Below are 16798 nucleotides of genomic sequence, written 5' to 3'. Positions count from 1 at the left end.
CCCGCCCAGCGCCGCCCCGAGCCTCCGCGAGTCTCGGCCTGCCGTCCGCAGCTCCGCCTTAAACCCACACCCCCGTCCTCCCGAGACTTGGGCAACCCCCCTCTCCCCCGGCCTGTGAACCCTGAAGGGAAGTCTGCCCCAGTCTGGTCTCTTCCACGGACGAGCCACTCTGCACGTTCAGGTTCCACAGGCAGAAAAGTCCCTCTAAAACCGGGGAGAACTAGGGTGCAGCTCAGGGTAGAGCGCTTTCCAGCAGGACGAGGCCCTGGGTTCCATCCCCAGATACAGGGAAACCAGAGTGTTAAGAGGAGGGTAGGTCAGGGTTCCCCAGGAGCCAGGGCTATCTGTTCGTCCACACTGAAGACCCTTAATGAACAGTGTGAGTTACTGCCAGGTGGATCGCCAAGGGGGTATTGCCATCATTCTATCAAACCGTAAACTGACAACAGTCAAACAAACAAAAACCAAACTGAACTACTGCAATTAAAAAGTTGACCCTCGCTCCTAAGGCATTTATCTGAGCAGATCCAGGAGAGTTGGAAGTTATATTAAGAATGAGAAGCTTGGGGTTCTGATTCTGGGTCTGTCAGTTTGGTGCAATACACTTTTTAATATTTATTTTTTAGTTGTAGTTGGACACAATACCTTTATTTTATTTATTTTTATGTGGTGCTGAGGGTCGAACCCAGGGCCTCGAATGTGCTAGGTGAGCACTCTACTGCTGAGCCACAACCCCAGCCTACTTCAGTGCCCTATTTTTGACGAGACCCTTCACCATCTGAGCTTCCATCTCCTTATCGGCAATGGGTCAACTTCATATGATTGTTTCCACTGTCGAATAAAATGATGGCTTTGAGAGGGCTTCAAAACTGCAGAGTAAGCCTGGTAGAACGCTTGCCTAGCATTTGAGAGGCACTGGGTGCAATCGTCAGCACTACACAAAAAAAATAAATAAATAAAGGTACTGTGTCCATCTACAACTAAAAAAAAAAAAAAATTCAAACAAACAAAACTGCAGTGCAGGCAGGCACAGTGGTCCAGGCCTGTAATCCCAGCTATTTGGGAGTCTGAGGCAAAAGGATTACAAATTCAAGGCCAGCCTCGAATTTAGTGGCAATTTAGTGACCCTGTCAGAAAAAAAAAAAAAAAAGGTTGGGGGGCAGCTGGGGATGAAGCTCAGTGGTAAATTGGCCCTGAGTTCAATTCCCAGTACTGGGGGTGGGGGGACCCAAACCCAAACCAAACAACCAAAAGCAAAACAACAAAAACCCCTACAGTATAGATGCAAATGAAAGATAATGGACTGTGAGACATTTTGTAGAGTGCTTCCTGGTACCTGCTCTCCCAGGTACCTGAGCACATAAAGCCAAACTCTCATCTCTATTTGCAGCTACTCCAGACCCACATTTTCTGTTGCTTGTTTAGGAACCCACTCAAAAGCCCCACCTGTGCTTCACACTCAATAATTCAAGAAAAACTGCTTTCCTTAAACCTGTTTCTTTCCTGGCTTCTCCATCTCTGCCAAGGGTGTTGCCCTTCTTTCATTTTCCCTACGTGAGAACATTAGAACCACGGTTTAGACTGTAAATCTCTTTTATAGCCACAATTCCATCAAGAGCCGTTTAATATCAGTTTAATTTTAATGATATTTCTCTCCGATCTGTTCCCCATTATTCTATTCTCACTTTCACTCTTCTAGTTTAGATTTTCATTCTCCCTTTCCCCCAGTTTTCTAACTGGCCTCTTGCGCCCACCCCCTGTCTGTTCTATTGTGGGTTAAAAACACATTTTCCTATCTTGCAGCTTTGGTCAACTGCCTATTTCAGATCAAAACACAAACACAACAGAAAAAAAAAAAAAACAGAATGGCTTCCCGAATGCCTTTCTATCAAAGTCAGACTTCTTAGCCTCCATCTGGTTCTGAATAACATCTTTAACTGTAATTAAGTGATTGATTCCATTTTCAGTTTATTCCTTTGACAAATGTCTTGGGGAGCCTACTAAGTGCAGAGCTGGTCACTATGGATGCAGAGACTTGAGTGTGATGTGGTGCCCGCTTTTGAGGAGACCTGTGGATAGACTTTAGGCCCATATGGTGGCGGTGGAGGGCATTCTGTGGATGGCTGCTAGGATCCTTTAATACACTAAAGTTATATTTCCATTAATAGAATCACCCAACTCCCAGGGAAGGATCCATAGTTTTTATCTGATTCTCATAAAAATCTACAATCAAAGCTATTGATAAACCATTAGCCTAAATTGGTCCATACCTCAATCATGGGCGTCTTGGTTTAGGGAAAATGCGTCTTGCTGGTGGGCAAGTTGTGCATGACTTGACCTTGTGCTTAGTGTCCTGGCTGACCAAATTGAGTTTAGCTCTGGACTCAAAGACTGTCACGCCACAGGATGGCCAGTAGTGGATATCTCATGACATGACATGAAGTAGATGGGGACAGTCCTTTTGTTCTTGGGAAGCTGGAATTAGAAGCATATAGAGAATTAGCCATTCAGAAGAGTTTTGGGAGAGTATTTGCGGACAGAGGACCATGAAGGGATGACAAATCAAAATTATGAAGCAGATCCCAAGACACCACAAGTAAGTAGAGGCCATGAGGTTTGGAAGAACTACAGGGACTAGAGGGGGTGGGAAATAAGCCAACTGCTAACTGGAGGTGAAAGACGAGGTTACTTGGGTATTAGCTGAGTTGGTAAATGGTGGAACCCTGGGAGTGAAGAACCACAGTCCAACGTAATCAATGTTTTTGCTCCTCTTAAACCCAGATGTTTGCTTTTCTGATTCTAAGACATTTAGCCATTCAATAACTCCTTTTCTAAGAGGTGACTTGAGTGAAACCAAAGAATAAACCGAATAAGGGTGCATTGTTCACAGCAAGGTAGGGGGGATCAGCCCCCTCCAGCTAGGACTGAAGTGGTGCCATGCCCCTAGGGCCAGCAGAAGAGGGTTCATTACCGTGTTCTAAGTCAAAGGAGGTGAAGTTCAGGACAGATTGCTGCAAAGGTAGCTTTGGTAAAGTAGGTAGCTGTGGGTCAAACTGAAGGGCTAAAGTGGGCAGGGAGCTGAGATCGGTCAACGGACAGCGAAGGACAAAAGTGAGGAACAGGTGAGTGAGCGAGCTGTTCTGGAAATAAGTGGGGGAATTCCCACAGTCCAGGGTAGTCCTTAAGTGGGCACAATACAGGTGACAAATGTGATGACGGGTTGTCATTAACGCACAGTGACGATGCTGAGGAGGAAACAGTGGTCAACTCTGGGGCAGCAGGGAAAGTGTTGTGGAAAAAGTGATGCCGAGATGGGTGTTGAAGGGTGGGTGAGAAGGCGCCAGTGGACAGGCACATGGCCAAGCCAGGCGAAGCCCGGCGGCATGGCCCTGTGTTCACGGCTGTGGAGTCTGGACCTCATGGGGTTCAAACCCCAGTGCTTCAGTCATTAGTGGGCCAGTTATTTATCTGCTCTCTTCCCGTCTGTGAAGTGGAGGGAATAGCTGTGTGTGATTAAGGGTTGATTTGTGTGGAGTGCTTTGCCTTTGCAGTGTCTTCAGAGGAAGTTTCACAGGCTGGCTTGTGCAAGCCTACGGAGGATGAAACAGTGTGCTCACGGGTGTGCAGGGGGCTCGGTCGTACTGGGCTTTGTGGGCTGAGATGTTGGTAAATGTGAGGCAGAAACCCTGTGATCAGAGTCTGGGGAGACAAGGGTCAGACTGTTAAGAGCCATGTGTGCAAATCTGGAGTGTAACCCAAGAGTTATGCATCACAAGCTGGTGACTTTTTTTTTTTTTTTGGTACTGGGGATCAAACAGAGGGCCTCACACGTATTAGGCAAGTGCTCTACCACTGAGGTGTGTCCCCAGTCTCCAGGAAGACTTTTAAGCAAGAGAGTGGCATGATCCTCTTTACTTTTGGAAATGTCCTAGAGAGGAGAGAGACTAGAGGCAGAGGACATAGTAGGCTTCCATTGCAATGACCAAAGTGGGATGGCCGTGGAGATGGGGAGAGGGAATTTCCAAGTACTGAGAAAGCAAAATCAACCTAACTTGGCTGCTGTTTAGATGTGGAAGATTAGAAAGGAGGCATTAAGGGTGATTGCTAGGATGCTACCCTGGTATCCAGGTGGGTGGTAATACCATCCCCAAGACAGTACAATGGTGAAGGCGATCCCCCACTCACTGTCTTGACAGGGTCACAGTGAGAAAAAGTGTTGGCAAAGCCGCTCTCCCACTGTCTTGACAGGGTCACAGTGAGGATGAGTGCTGGCAAAGCCACGCTGGTTGGTGGGAAACCGAAACCATGAGACCCTTTTGTATGTAATTGGGACTTTTCATTTTCATGCTTATGTTTCTGACAGGAGGCATGAGTATGTTAAATGCCAAACAAATTAAATTTCAGATGGCTAGAACATAACAGGTAGTTCATGCCTTGGAGGCTGTTCTACTACCCCTCAGCATATCAAGGACAAAGTAGAAGGGTGTTCTTCTGTCTCAGTACATTGTGGACAAACCTGATAACGGACAACAATCATCCTTTGAAAGGTCATGAGAATTTTAGGCACCACATTGATTATATCAACTAGAACCCAAGCCCATATTTCCGGCCTCTTAGAAAACCTAATCAGTATGCTTATTTTACAAAGTTCACTACATGTAGTCTCATTTTTGATTAAGGAAAGTTATATTATACACTTAGGAAAGTTAAAATATATAAAGATATATTCTTCTCTTTTTATAAACCCTTTCTTACTTTACATAGGGATATGATGAGCATAGTTAATATTGGCGGAAAGTGGACTGATGTTTAGAACTTACTTTCTATTGAGAAAGATTATAAAGATATGAGAACTAGTGCACCTTGACTGAGAAACAAAGAAACTCGTTGAGAAAGCAGCTCAACCAGTTTTATGAGAATAAATTTAGGAATTAATTAAAACAGCTTTATAAGACACAGTTTTAGAATAATGTTAGAAATATTATTTTATTTAGATTCTTAAGTTTAGAAATTCTTAAGTTTTAGTTGTATAGGTTTCTGATATGTTTTAAGAATGATTCATAAACTTTAGGATATTTTAAATATAAGATTTAAAGGGACTTTTTTAGATGGGAATTTTAGATTAGAAATAAAGTACAAGTGTACTTTAGGTTAATGATTGCTTAGGAGACTTAGAGTCTGGTTATGTAGTTTGGCAGTAGTTAATAAGAAAATAACATATCTTGGGAAAAAATAGTAAATCTTGGGAAAATCTGAAAAATGTAAATTAGTGACGTATTTTATTAATGATTCTGTACTTTTAATAATTACATAACTGAAGGTCATATCCTGGAAAAATGTAAATTAATGTTACATTTTTTGTACCCCCAATCATGGTTAAGGAAATGTCATGTCTTGGCAAAGTTTTAAATTATATAATCAATGACGTATTCTGAATCTATAATGATGAGAAAAATTGTAATAAAAGATGACCCAGAGAAAGCTGCATTAGCTCTCTCTCTGGAGATTGCTCCAACGGAACGACTCCTGTCTCATCTTTTCGTTGACGCCACTCATCGTTCAGGACTCCCTGGACTCCGCTAGGGCAGGACCCCGGCAGTACAAAATGAACAGCATTTTTGGGGAGGGGATTTGGGGCAAGATCATGGTTCAAGATGGGTCATATTGAGTCTGAGGTAAGTGGGACATTAGATGCTAAGGGAATTAGGCATGTCCTGTAACCTTCGCACGCTCCCCATAGCTCCTTGTGTCATAATGCTGACCGCACTTTACTATCACTTTCTGTTTCCTTAATGGTCTTCCTCACTGGACTGCAAGCTGTTTGAGGGCAGAGATGGTTCCTTGATCATTTAGTCATTCATTAAACAGTTATGTACGGTGAGTCTTAATATGTGCAGAGCTGCCTAAGCACTGGAGCAATAGTGGTTAACAAGACAGGCAAATTCTCTGTTCCTAGTGGTTCCTGACCTAGCTCAACTTAGGTGCATAAACAGTATTTAAAAGGCAAATGGGGTCAGGCACAGTGGCACACACCTGTAATACTAGCCACTTGGGAGACTGAGGCAGGAGGATCACAAGTTTGAGGCCAGCCTTGATAAGTTAGAGAGGCTCTAAGAAATTCAAAGAGACTCTGTATTAAAATAAAAAGGGTTGGGGATTTGGCTCAGTGGTTAAGCACCTTAGTGTTCAGTCCCTGGTACTGAAACAAAACCAAAAACAAACAACAACAACAACAACAAACAAACAAACAAAGTGGAGGAAGATGATCCAGCCCAGAAGAAAGAATATAAATAATCAGGAAGCAGGAGACCTCTCTGTTTCTACTGAAGTTTACGAAGAGAGACTTCTAAGGTGGAGGAAGAGGTTGCCAAGGTCAGCGACTTCAGAGAGGCAGAGAACAAGACAGGCTGACACAGGCCGAATTGGGCAGTTATATCCTTGGAGACCTTGGCCAGAGCAGTTGCTGTGTGGGTTAGGGAGGAGGCAGATGGCCGTGGGCCAGGAAAGGACGGGAGACGAAAGGTGCCCGCCTGTAATCACAGTGGTGCAAAAGGCTGAGGCAGGAGGATTGCAAGTTCGAAGCCAGCCTCAGAGATGGCGAGATGTTGAGCAACTCCATGAGACCCTGTCTTTAAATGAAATAGAAAATAGGGCTGGGGGTGTGGCTCAGTGGCTGAATGCCCCTGAGTTCAATCCCTGGTACCTCCCCCACCAAAAAAAAAAAAAAAAAATAATAATAATAAGAAGAAGAATGGGAGATGCAGAGTGGGGACAGGGAGTGTGGATCCCTCATCTGATGAGATTGAGTGTGAAGGGGGAAGGGAGGCAGTGGCAGCAGGAGGGACTCTAGGGCCACAGGAGGATTGAAAAACAAAAGAAGCTCAGGAAGTTTACAAGCCATGGGGAAGGAGTTATTGACGAGGGACAGGAAACCCCAGGTGGCTGGGCACCTGGTGGGTGAGAAGTCAAAGGCATAGGGTTGAGAAGATGCAAACAGTAGGCAAGGTCCCCGAGATTATGGGTGGATGGAATTACTCACAGAGGTAGAAAGGGAGAGGAGCAGGGGAGGTCGGGAGAGTCCCTAGGTTTGGGAGTGTTTTAGTCAGCCTTTTATTCTGTGCCCAAAATACCTGACAAGAGCAACGTTTATTTCGGGCTCTTGGTTTTCGATGTTCAGTCCATGGATGGCCCACTCCATTGCCCTCAGCCTGGGGTGAGCCTCATGAGAGAGGAGCACTGCAGAGGGAGTTGCTTCCCTCATGGCTGGCAGGGGAGCAGGGAAAGACAGGGGTGGGGAAGGGGCTACAGGGCAGATGCACCCTTCTAGGACATGCCCCCAGTGACCATGCCCCGCCTGCCTGCGGTTGCCACCAGGTCAATCCATCCAAACCAGGATGGACTGATGAAGCCACAGCTCTCATACTCTAACCACTTACCTCTGAGTATTCCTGCCTCAACACCCCACATCCAAACCATATCACGGAGGGATGCTGAGAAGCGTCCTCCCCCACACCCTGCTGATGCACCAAGCAGAAGATGAGAACATCTCTGAACACTGGCACTAAGCAGGGGTTTGAGGAGGTTCTGTGGTTTTAGAGGCAAATGGAAAGGGGAGTCTGCCCAGAATGGCTGAGTGGTGTACAAGTTTAGGTGGGAAGCTATAATTTCTTGGTGATGACAATCTGCATGACTGCATGATTGTGTAGCTGTATGATTTTTTTCCAGATGTGCTTAGAAGTCAGCCACTGGATCCAAGAGAGAGGTCTCTGGGATGGACTTGGGGTTACAGGTGTAGAGAAGGGTATAATCAAAAGGACAAGGGCGTGGAGGAGTTTGAGTAAGCAAGAAAGAAAGTCACCTGATAGGGCATTGATTGTAGAACACCCAAGGATCAAGGGCACAGGAAGTAAGGCGGATGGTGGGGAAGTCTCTATCAGATCACAGAACAAGTGTGAAAGGATCCGAATGGAGAGAGCTGGGGCGTAGGAAGTTATCAGTGTAGTCTAACCTTTCAGTGAGTTTCATATTTTATAGGTAGAGCTCCTATAAGGAACTGGCATGTGACACCGAGAGGTTGGCAGAGAGGGTGTCAAAATGTCATCTGCTATTTTCCTTCATGCCCTGATGCTTTAATCAAATGGGACAACTGATTATCACCAAAAAAAATCCTCCATACTTTCTCATATCTGCCATGATCCAAGCGTTCTGTTTCGGGAAAATCTTTAATTTCAGAATTTCTGATGAAATCCTATGTCTTCTTTAGTGAAGTTCCTGCTTTATGACGCTACCCTCCTCTCCTTTGAACTCCCAAAGTATTTTGAAAAGAATTTTTTTGTGAGTGTAGGGGAGAAGGATTTGTAGTATTCTGCTGTGGATTTATGGGATGCATGTTGGTGTTATCTTTTCAGCTAACACGTGAGTTCCTTGAGATTCTGGATCTGTCTTGCTCATCTTTGTGTTCATCCACAGCGACTTGCACATAGAAAGACCCAGTGAATGTCCATGGACTCATGAATCTTCAGAGGAGGGTCAATGTCCCAGTTTAATTCTATATAACTTAAAATCCATGACAACGTTAAAAAACTTATTGTTCCCAGAATTGTTTGATTCTTTGTATTTTGTTTTGGAGGAGTGGGCCCTCAAGATGTTTCTAATGGGTTTAAATGTATGTTCATTTATTTATTCATTAAGTAATTCAACAACTATTTTTTGAATACTGAGGTTCAGAGGATGCAAGAATTAAAAAAAAAAAAGAGTCATGGTTTTTGTCTTTGAAGATTCCTAAATCTAATTTGGTTACTAAAACAGGAATGAGTTCCAGAAATGGAACCATCTCCATCTGAAGTTGCTGACCCAATCTCTGGGGTGAGGCTCTTTCCGTATTCGTCCTGGGCTGGAAGTTTACTTCTTGAAGACATGGAGGGAAGAGGAGATCCTCAGGTTTCTCTCTTAATGGGAAGTTGCTTACAGTTGTAAGATTAAGAATGACCCCAGGGTCTCTGAGGCATCTGGTGTAAATGGAAATGCTGGACAAGCGATCTAAAGGCCTGAGTTTGAATTCCAGCTCTCTCTCTTACTGAATAAGCTGTCCTCTAATTCTGAAGTTCAGTTTTATCATGTCTAAAAATTCAGGTAATGATTAAGATAACTAGTATGAAAGGGTTTTTAAATGGTAGAGTGTTTTCCAAATGTTAATGACCACTCACAATATTGCTGTATGGGGTAAACAAAAGCGTTCTTTGTCAGCTAAGGCTTGCTGATGTGGGGTATCATTATCTGATCCCTCTAAGCCCTTCCCTCCTCTCACTTCCTATGGCCTCTGCCCTAATTGCTGGTGCTCATTAATTCTCTCCCTTGTCCTATTTTGGAGGCCTTTTCAAACCGGTATCTGAGTCCCTGTGCATGCTGGTGTAGTTATCGGTCTGCTTTCCTCCATGGTCTCTGCAGGTGCGTTTCTCTTCATGTTCTTCTAATCTTTCCTGCTGATGGTCAGAAGCCATTAACGTATTTCCTGAGCGTTGCTTTTTGGTCTTCAACAGTTTTTAGGCAGAATTGAGACATTTTTTCTTTCACAATGACCCACACAGGAAATTGTCACATACAGTAAGATTTCGACTCCGAGGAGGGCACACTATGTCACACCCACAACAGATCCATTGTGATTTGAATGTGTCAACACAATATTACTCAGTAGATCTGTATTATTATTTTTTGTTTTTCAGTTCTGCATCTTGGAATCTAAGGTTCTTGATGGCCAAATTCTAGCTGTTTTTTTTTTTTTTTTAATAGAAAAAATCTGTTTTATTTCTGCTACGTATTAAACTATGTGTGAAGACAAAGCTGGGTAAAACCGAGCCATTATTCTCTGGATCTCAGGGCAGACTCACATCTCTAATTCCACACTCATATTATTTGACTTCATTCCTTCAACGTGTCTTGTGTGCCAATCGTATTCCAAGCCTTTTGTGAGCCCTGGGACATAAACAGGCAAGGTTCCTGCTCCCGTGGCGCTTACTGCTTCTTGGAGCAGACGACAGAATTGAGCGAACAAATCCCAGCTGTGTTGTTTCATTGTCGTTATTTCTCTCCATTCACTGTGAACTCTGGTCAAGTGGAATCCCTCCCTGCTGCTGCATGTAGGCAGGTTGATTTCTCAGCTTTCACTGTTAACAATCAGTTCTCACTGGCCTCTGGCCACACTAGTTGTTAACACATTGAAATTCTTCTCTATCAGTTGCTAAATGACCTCTTGTTTGAACTGCTGAGTGCCCCCCACCTGGAGCCCCATCTATTCCAGTCCCCATCCTAGGCCATTGATTTCTAATCAAGTTAACTTAAAGGTTAGCGTGCAGCTTGCATTAATATGTGGGGTCTCTAGCACCTGCTCCAGCCCTGCAGCCTGGGTTGGTCAGTGCTGGGTCAGATTTTGAATATTTTCCAGGCTTTAGGAGTCCCACAATTTCCCAGCAACTGATTTTTGTTCTTGTGATTCTTTCTTTCCGACTGGAGTGTTCTCCCCATCTTTTCACATTCAAATTCCACCAGCTAGGGCTGCGGTTGTGGCTCAGTGGTAGAGCGCTTGCCTAGCATGGGTGAGGCACCGGGTTCGATCCTCAGCACCACATAGTAAATAAATAAATTAAATAAAGCTATAAATAATATATGCTAAAAAAATTCCACCAGATCTTTAACCCCCAAAGATGTTAAAGGTTGGCATTATGGGGAGGTGGTGGAAACTGTAAGAGATGGGTCCCAGTGAGAGGTTTCAGGTTATTAGGGATCAACTCTCAAAGGAGATTGTGAGATCCCCTTCCTCTCCCTACTCCCTCTCCCTACACCCCTGCGGATGCCATGTGAAGCTGAGGAGAGCTGTTTTATAATCTGCTAAATGATGGGGCGGTTTGCTATGCAGCAGTAGACAACTAGAACAGGGACCAACTACAGAATCCATTGGTCCCTCAGAGCTTCCTCTAGTGACTTACTCTTTTTGTCCTTGGACTAGTTAGACATCAAGGACAAGGACTAAGGTGAAGGGCTTAAGGAAAGATTTAAAGACTAAATAATGTTTTATTGTTTAGCTCATCTTATTCATTGGGTCTGGAAATTCTTAATGGGGTTTTGGATTTAAGCATTATAATAATAAACTATGAAGAAGTTGCAGTGGAAGATGGCTGGTTGTAATTTGGGTGTTTAGGATCTAAGGAAAACAATCGTGATTAATATCTCATCTTTTTATTTGAAGTGTGGCCACCCTGGAGGTTTTTATCTCTCAGAAGGATCTCCTCTATGTTTTACCATTCTGGAAACCAGGATCTTGACTGTGGCTGTCAGAAGGTTCCACTTAATTAAAGTAAATATTCCTCAAAGGAATCTACTTATTCACTTTAGCTAAAGAAGAGAATGACTAACTTTATACTTTAGGGAAAAAAAATCCATATTTGGTTTTTATAGTGTTAACTCCACCATAGACATGTAAGTAATGAAACAATAATGTGGTATGATTTTGATGGGCAGAAGTTCTGTTCCCTTTAGAGATATGGCTAACCTCCTTATCTAGGTGTGGCTCAGGAGTTATCGCTGTCTTGATCCTCCACATTGTCATTTGGGTTTGCTTGTTTCCCTGATCTTTATGATTCCTGTCCCTGCCCCCTGCCTGGCTGGTTCCCTGGGCTGTGATTCAGGTGGACTGCATCCCTACATTCAAAGAAGATTTTCACAAAGCAGTTTTTTGAGGAGAAGTCTCAGAATCTGTCTATAATTTCTTAAAGTTTAAACCGCACACGGTCTCCACCAACAAATTTGCAGTTTTAGACTTGAATATTGTTGAAATGTGGGAGATTCATCCCCTGGTGAGTTCATTTTGCAATGTGTGCTAAGGTGGCTTGTTCTTGGAAGTGGATCTTCTTTCTCTGCACATCCTTTGCCCGCAGCCTGGCAGCAGTTGGGCCTGAGAAAAACTTCCAGATTCAGTGTTATCAAGTGTGGAAGTAACTTCAGTTGCTTCTGAACTGTTAGACCAGATTAACTGTGACTTTGCTTGATCTGGGTTTTTGTTATTTCAAAATTTCTGTTAGAAGTGATAAACCCAGTCTGATTCCCTCTTAAAATTGGGAGCCATCTTGCCAATGGCATGAAAAGCTAATTTTGGCTTTATTATAAATTCCTGTGATTTCTGAACCTGCTTGGAATGCCTGCCCGTGCCTTGAACTCACCCATGCCTGGCTTTCCCTGACCAGATAGCAACCCTCTCTGAGGCTCTAATGACCTTCATAAATTCTGACGTTGGGGCCAGCAAAAATTTAAACTAGCCTTTGTGTTATGCTCGTCAGAGTTTTGTTATCTGTAGCCCCCTTTGTGTAACTCTCTGGGCTATAAAGCTGGGCTGCGAGAAAGCTGCAGGGCTGTCTTTGGCTCTCGCAGTTTTTGTTGGGAGAGGCAGCCCAGCCAGTCGAAATAATAAGCTTGCTTTAATTTGATTTTAATTGGAGTCAGTGGTCTTTTCTTTGCGTCCTGCTCTAACAATGAGGACCACCAAGACACTCAATAAGTCCTTGTTGGGTGAATGAATGAATGATTTTACATGGTTGTAATCTTGGAGCTGATTCCATTAGAGATCTAGAAGAAGCAGCCATGTGGGTTGCTGGACTTGGTGAGAAGCAGAGAGAGGCTCAGAACTCGAGTTCTTGGTCTCAGGAGCTGCTGGTTCATCTGAAGACTCAGCAAAGCAGACCTTCCTTTCTGAGATTTTCCTTTTCGGCCTTTCTCCCTCTCTCCACCTTGTCAAACTCACCTCTGTCTACATGCAGAGTTCCCCGGTCCCCTCCCACTTCTTTATGTGTCTTCACTGAAGTCAGAGGACAACTTGCCTGTGCTGTGACCCAGCCAGCTTCATGTTTTTCCTGGCAGGCTTGAGCCCAAGCTGGGCTCTGAACATTCCCAGGCCCCAGTAAAGGTATCTGGTTGCAAAACACTGAAAAGAAACTGACTCGAGCTCTGAGTCAAATTCTTCAAACCCTCCCATAAATTCTATACCTGACCCTCTTGCCCTGGTCATACCTAGGTAGAACATTGTTTTTCTTGATGTCCATCATAAGGATATGCAATCTGCTCTGTAAATTCCCCTAATAAATGCTTTGGCTTGATCACCCTGGAATTTAATGCTTTTTTTTTTTTTTTAAATGGGATCTTGCTGTGTTGCTCAGGCTAGCCCAAACTCCTATGCTCAAGTGATCCCGCTGTCTTAGTAGGATCCTCTTGTCTTGGTGGGCTACCAAGCAGCCAGGCCTAGAGGCATGTACCAGTTGAATCTCAACTGGTACAACTTGGGATGCTTTGGGGTGCTCTCTTGTGGAAATCCCCCTGTTGCTGCTTTTGGCTGGGTCAAACCCCACACAGTACCCTGAACAGATGTCCTGACAGTTTCAGGCACGAATTTATCTATATGTTCATCTCTTCCTGGAGCAATTGTAAGCTTTTTGAAGACAGAGGTCATATCTGAGTTCTTCTTCTCCCTCTCTTCCTCCTTTTCTTCCTCCTCCTTCTTCTCCTTCTCCTTCTCTCTCTCTCTTTTTCTAATCAGCAACACATAACACACTTTTGGCTTTCAATATGTAAACAAATGACTATTTGAATAAGTGAAGAGTGCATAATCTAAAATTTTCTCCCATAACACTGAATTTCAATTTTTCTGTTCCTTCTCTTGATGATCACACCTAGGAATATAAAAGTGCTTCAACAGTTTGTAACAGTGCTTCTTTGAGGGCTGTGGCTGGGGCTCAGTGGTAGAGCACTTGCCTAGCCTTGTATGAGGCACTGGGTTTGATTTTCAGCACCACATATGAATAAATGAATAAAATAAAAATCCATCAACAACTAAAAAAATTTTTTAAAATAGTGCTTCTCTTAGACATAGTGTGTATGAATTTTATTTTTTTCTCTTTAAGCTGATTGTTATTTACTTATTTATTTGTTACCAGGGACTGAACCAGGGGTACTTGACCACTGAGCGACATCCCCAGCCTTTGTTTTTTCATTTTGAGACAGGGTCTCACTAAGTTGCTCAGGGCCTAGGCTAAGTTGCTGAGGCTGGTTTTGAACTTGCAATCCTCCTGTCTCAGCCTCTTGAGCCAGCATGCCTGGCTTGTTATTATTTTAAAACAGATTTATTAGAAAAAATTCAAACAATGCAGAGGGTCTTAAAGAAAAAAAATGAAAGCTCATCATTTATCTTTAGGCTCACTTTTCTGCGTAATCAATTTCTTTGTGGTCTTTTCAGTGTTAAATAAAATTTGCTGGAGGCCACTGATCTGTATCAGGCTCCTGCACTAAGCACCAACAGACTAGCCCATTGTGGATTTTAACAACAGTACCTGAGTTTTACTCAATTGCAGGAGGCTCTGGAACCAGTTAATCAATTAAGCCATAATCAATTAAATTATCCATACACTGCACTTCCATTTCCTGTAAATGCTAACAAATTGTATCAGTGGTTAGGAGTCCTCGGAACTTGATTTGTTTCTGGGGGCTGCTTGATTCAGGGATCTGTTCTGTTTATACTTCTGAAATAAACTCTAGTAAATCATAAGAGCCTATGTGTATTTCCTCTTAACACCAGTAATTGCTGGTTTCAGAGATACGGAGTTACCCTAATATGCTCATTTGCCACTTGCTTTGTTTTTGTTAAACATTCTCTGTTCTGGATATCTTTTCATCTCAGTGTATATTTCCATTTTATTCATTTCATGACGACATAGGATTTTATTATACACATCAGATGTCTCATAGTGGATTTTTGTTAAAAAAAAAAAAAAAAAACTAGATGGTTTCATTTTTTTTCCCTAAAAAATGTTCCAGAAATTCCAGGAAAATTTTCCAGAAATAGAATCAATGGTTAACAGGATATGAGCAACTGAAATTCTGACAGCTACTGCAAAGCTGGCCCTCAAGGGTTAGTGCTTTTTTGCTGGGTGTGGTCAAGCCAGGCCGGTAATCCCAGTGACTCCAGAGGATTTCAAGTCCCAGGTCAGCCTGAGCAATCTAGCAGACCCTGTTTCAAAAAAAAAAAAAAAAAAAAGACTGGGGATTTAGCTCACTGGTAAAGCACCCCTGGGTTCAATCCCTGGTACAGAGAGACAGGGAGAGAGGGAGAGAAAAGAACATAAAAAGATGCTCAATATCATTAATAACTTAGGAAATGGAAATCAACATCAAAATGAGATATCATTTCACACGGCAAAGACTACAATAAAAAACAGCAAGTGTTGGTGAGGATGTGGAGAAAACAGAACCGTTGTGCACGTTGTTTATAATGTAAAATAGAGCAGCTGTTGTGGGAAATCATGTGGCAGTTCATAAAAAAACAGGGGGTGGGGGTCTGTGCTTTTTGGGAGGGAAAACAAACCTCCTTTAGGTTTTTAAGTCCACAGTCAAATGAGACAGGAGTTGGAGGCTGAGAGGGGATCTCCTGGGAGGCACTTGCTGAGCAGCTGCCCCTGGAATGCGGTGTGGCTTCTAGCTGGCCCCTCCAGACGCCGTCCTCATTTCCCAGCTGAGTCCCCGGGGCCCCACTGGAGTCCCTCAGCCCTGGGCAGGATTCCCCTCGTATTTAGTCACCTCTTGGTGAGGAGCCAACGCAAACCAAACAAACGAAAAACGAACAAACCGCGTCGCCCTGTGAACAGGAACGACCCGTTTTTCAGCCAACCTCTGCTTGCTGGGACGGGTTGCTATTTCCCGATTATTTACTTTTTAGTCGTATTTTATTTTTGATTGACACCTTAATTGTTGGGGCCTCTCCCTGCGGTTGGTGGGCGTTGTCTAGAGGAAGAGAGAAAACCGAGCTCCTTTCTAGAGCAAAGGGGGTGGGAATCGTGAGTGGCAAACTTAGGACATCAGAGGAAGCCTGCTGACCAGGCTGGCCAGCGGACCACAGGGCGCGGAGGATGGTCACTCGGCAGGTATTCGCCGTGCAGCTGCCCGGTGACACTTCAGTGGCCCCAGGGGCACAGCGCGTAGCTTCGGGGCCGAGGGGGACTTTGGGCACCAAGGCGGCAGGGCCACTAGGGCCTCCCTTCGGAGACCTCAACAGCAGTGGCCGGTCCTCCTCCCTCCAAAAGGCCACTGCCCTCCCCGCGCCACGGTCAGGAGGAGCCCGCGCAGGGAGCAGGAAGCCGAGGTTTTCAAGATCCACTTAGAAACTAGCGCGTTGGCGCCGGCGGCATGGGGCGCAGAGAGCGGAGGCTGCGAGCCTCACCCAGGAAGTGACTCAGACCCCGGGGCCGCGTCTCCACGTGGCCGGGGGCGGCCGTGCGGGTCCCGATCCCCGCGCCGGGCTCCGACTGGGGATAGCGGGCGCCACCCGTGGTCACCCGCGGACGGGGGAGTGGACATGCCAGGGATCCTGCCCTAGCAGCTGCCCGAGAGAGGCCGTCGTGGTGCGCATTCTCCCTCCTCCAGCCGGGGTGCACGGGGGCTGGGGGGCTGGGAGGCCGCGGAGTCTCCCGAGGCCCCCGGTTCCACTTGAGGCTTTCTTCCCCAAGGAAGAGCTTGGCAAGGCCCTGACCCCCAGGATACTGGCACCAAAACAAACAAAAAACCCACACCTGGGTCCAATGGACCCTTTCTCCCCTTTCCCTTTCCTTTCCTTCAAACAATTTCATAAAATACTAAAAACAACTATTAGAAATTATGATACAAATTTAGATATAGCAGGATTTGAAGACACACTCACCTCCATTTAATTATTTTGTGTGTATTTGAATGTAGCCGACTGTTCACGAACTGTTATGCAAGAACCCAT

General features: G+C 44.5%; 1 protein-coding gene across 1 annotated transcript in view; it reads right to left on the bottom strand.

The window, feature by feature from the left end:
• S100a11 (S100 calcium binding protein A11) overlaps positions 1 to 15031 on the bottom strand; it is a 21063-nt gene extending 6032 nt beyond the window's left edge. Inside the window, exon 1 of the mRNA XM_015502898.2 lies at positions 15015 to 15031. The gene's annotated coding sequence lies outside the window, so the exon portion shown is untranslated. The remainder of the gene's footprint in view (positions 1 to 15014) is intronic.
• Positions 15032 to 16798: the final 1767 nt, after the last annotated feature.

This window comes from Marmota marmota, unplaced genomic scaffold (genome assembly GCF_001458135.2).
Source record: "Marmota marmota marmota unplaced genomic scaffold, marMar, whole genome shotgun sequence".
NCBI classification, from domain to species: domain Eukaryota; kingdom Metazoa; phylum Chordata; class Mammalia; order Rodentia; family Sciuridae; genus Marmota; species Marmota marmota.
Note: the sequence above shows the minus strand (reverse complement) of the source record. Positions and strands in the feature narration are given on the sequence as shown.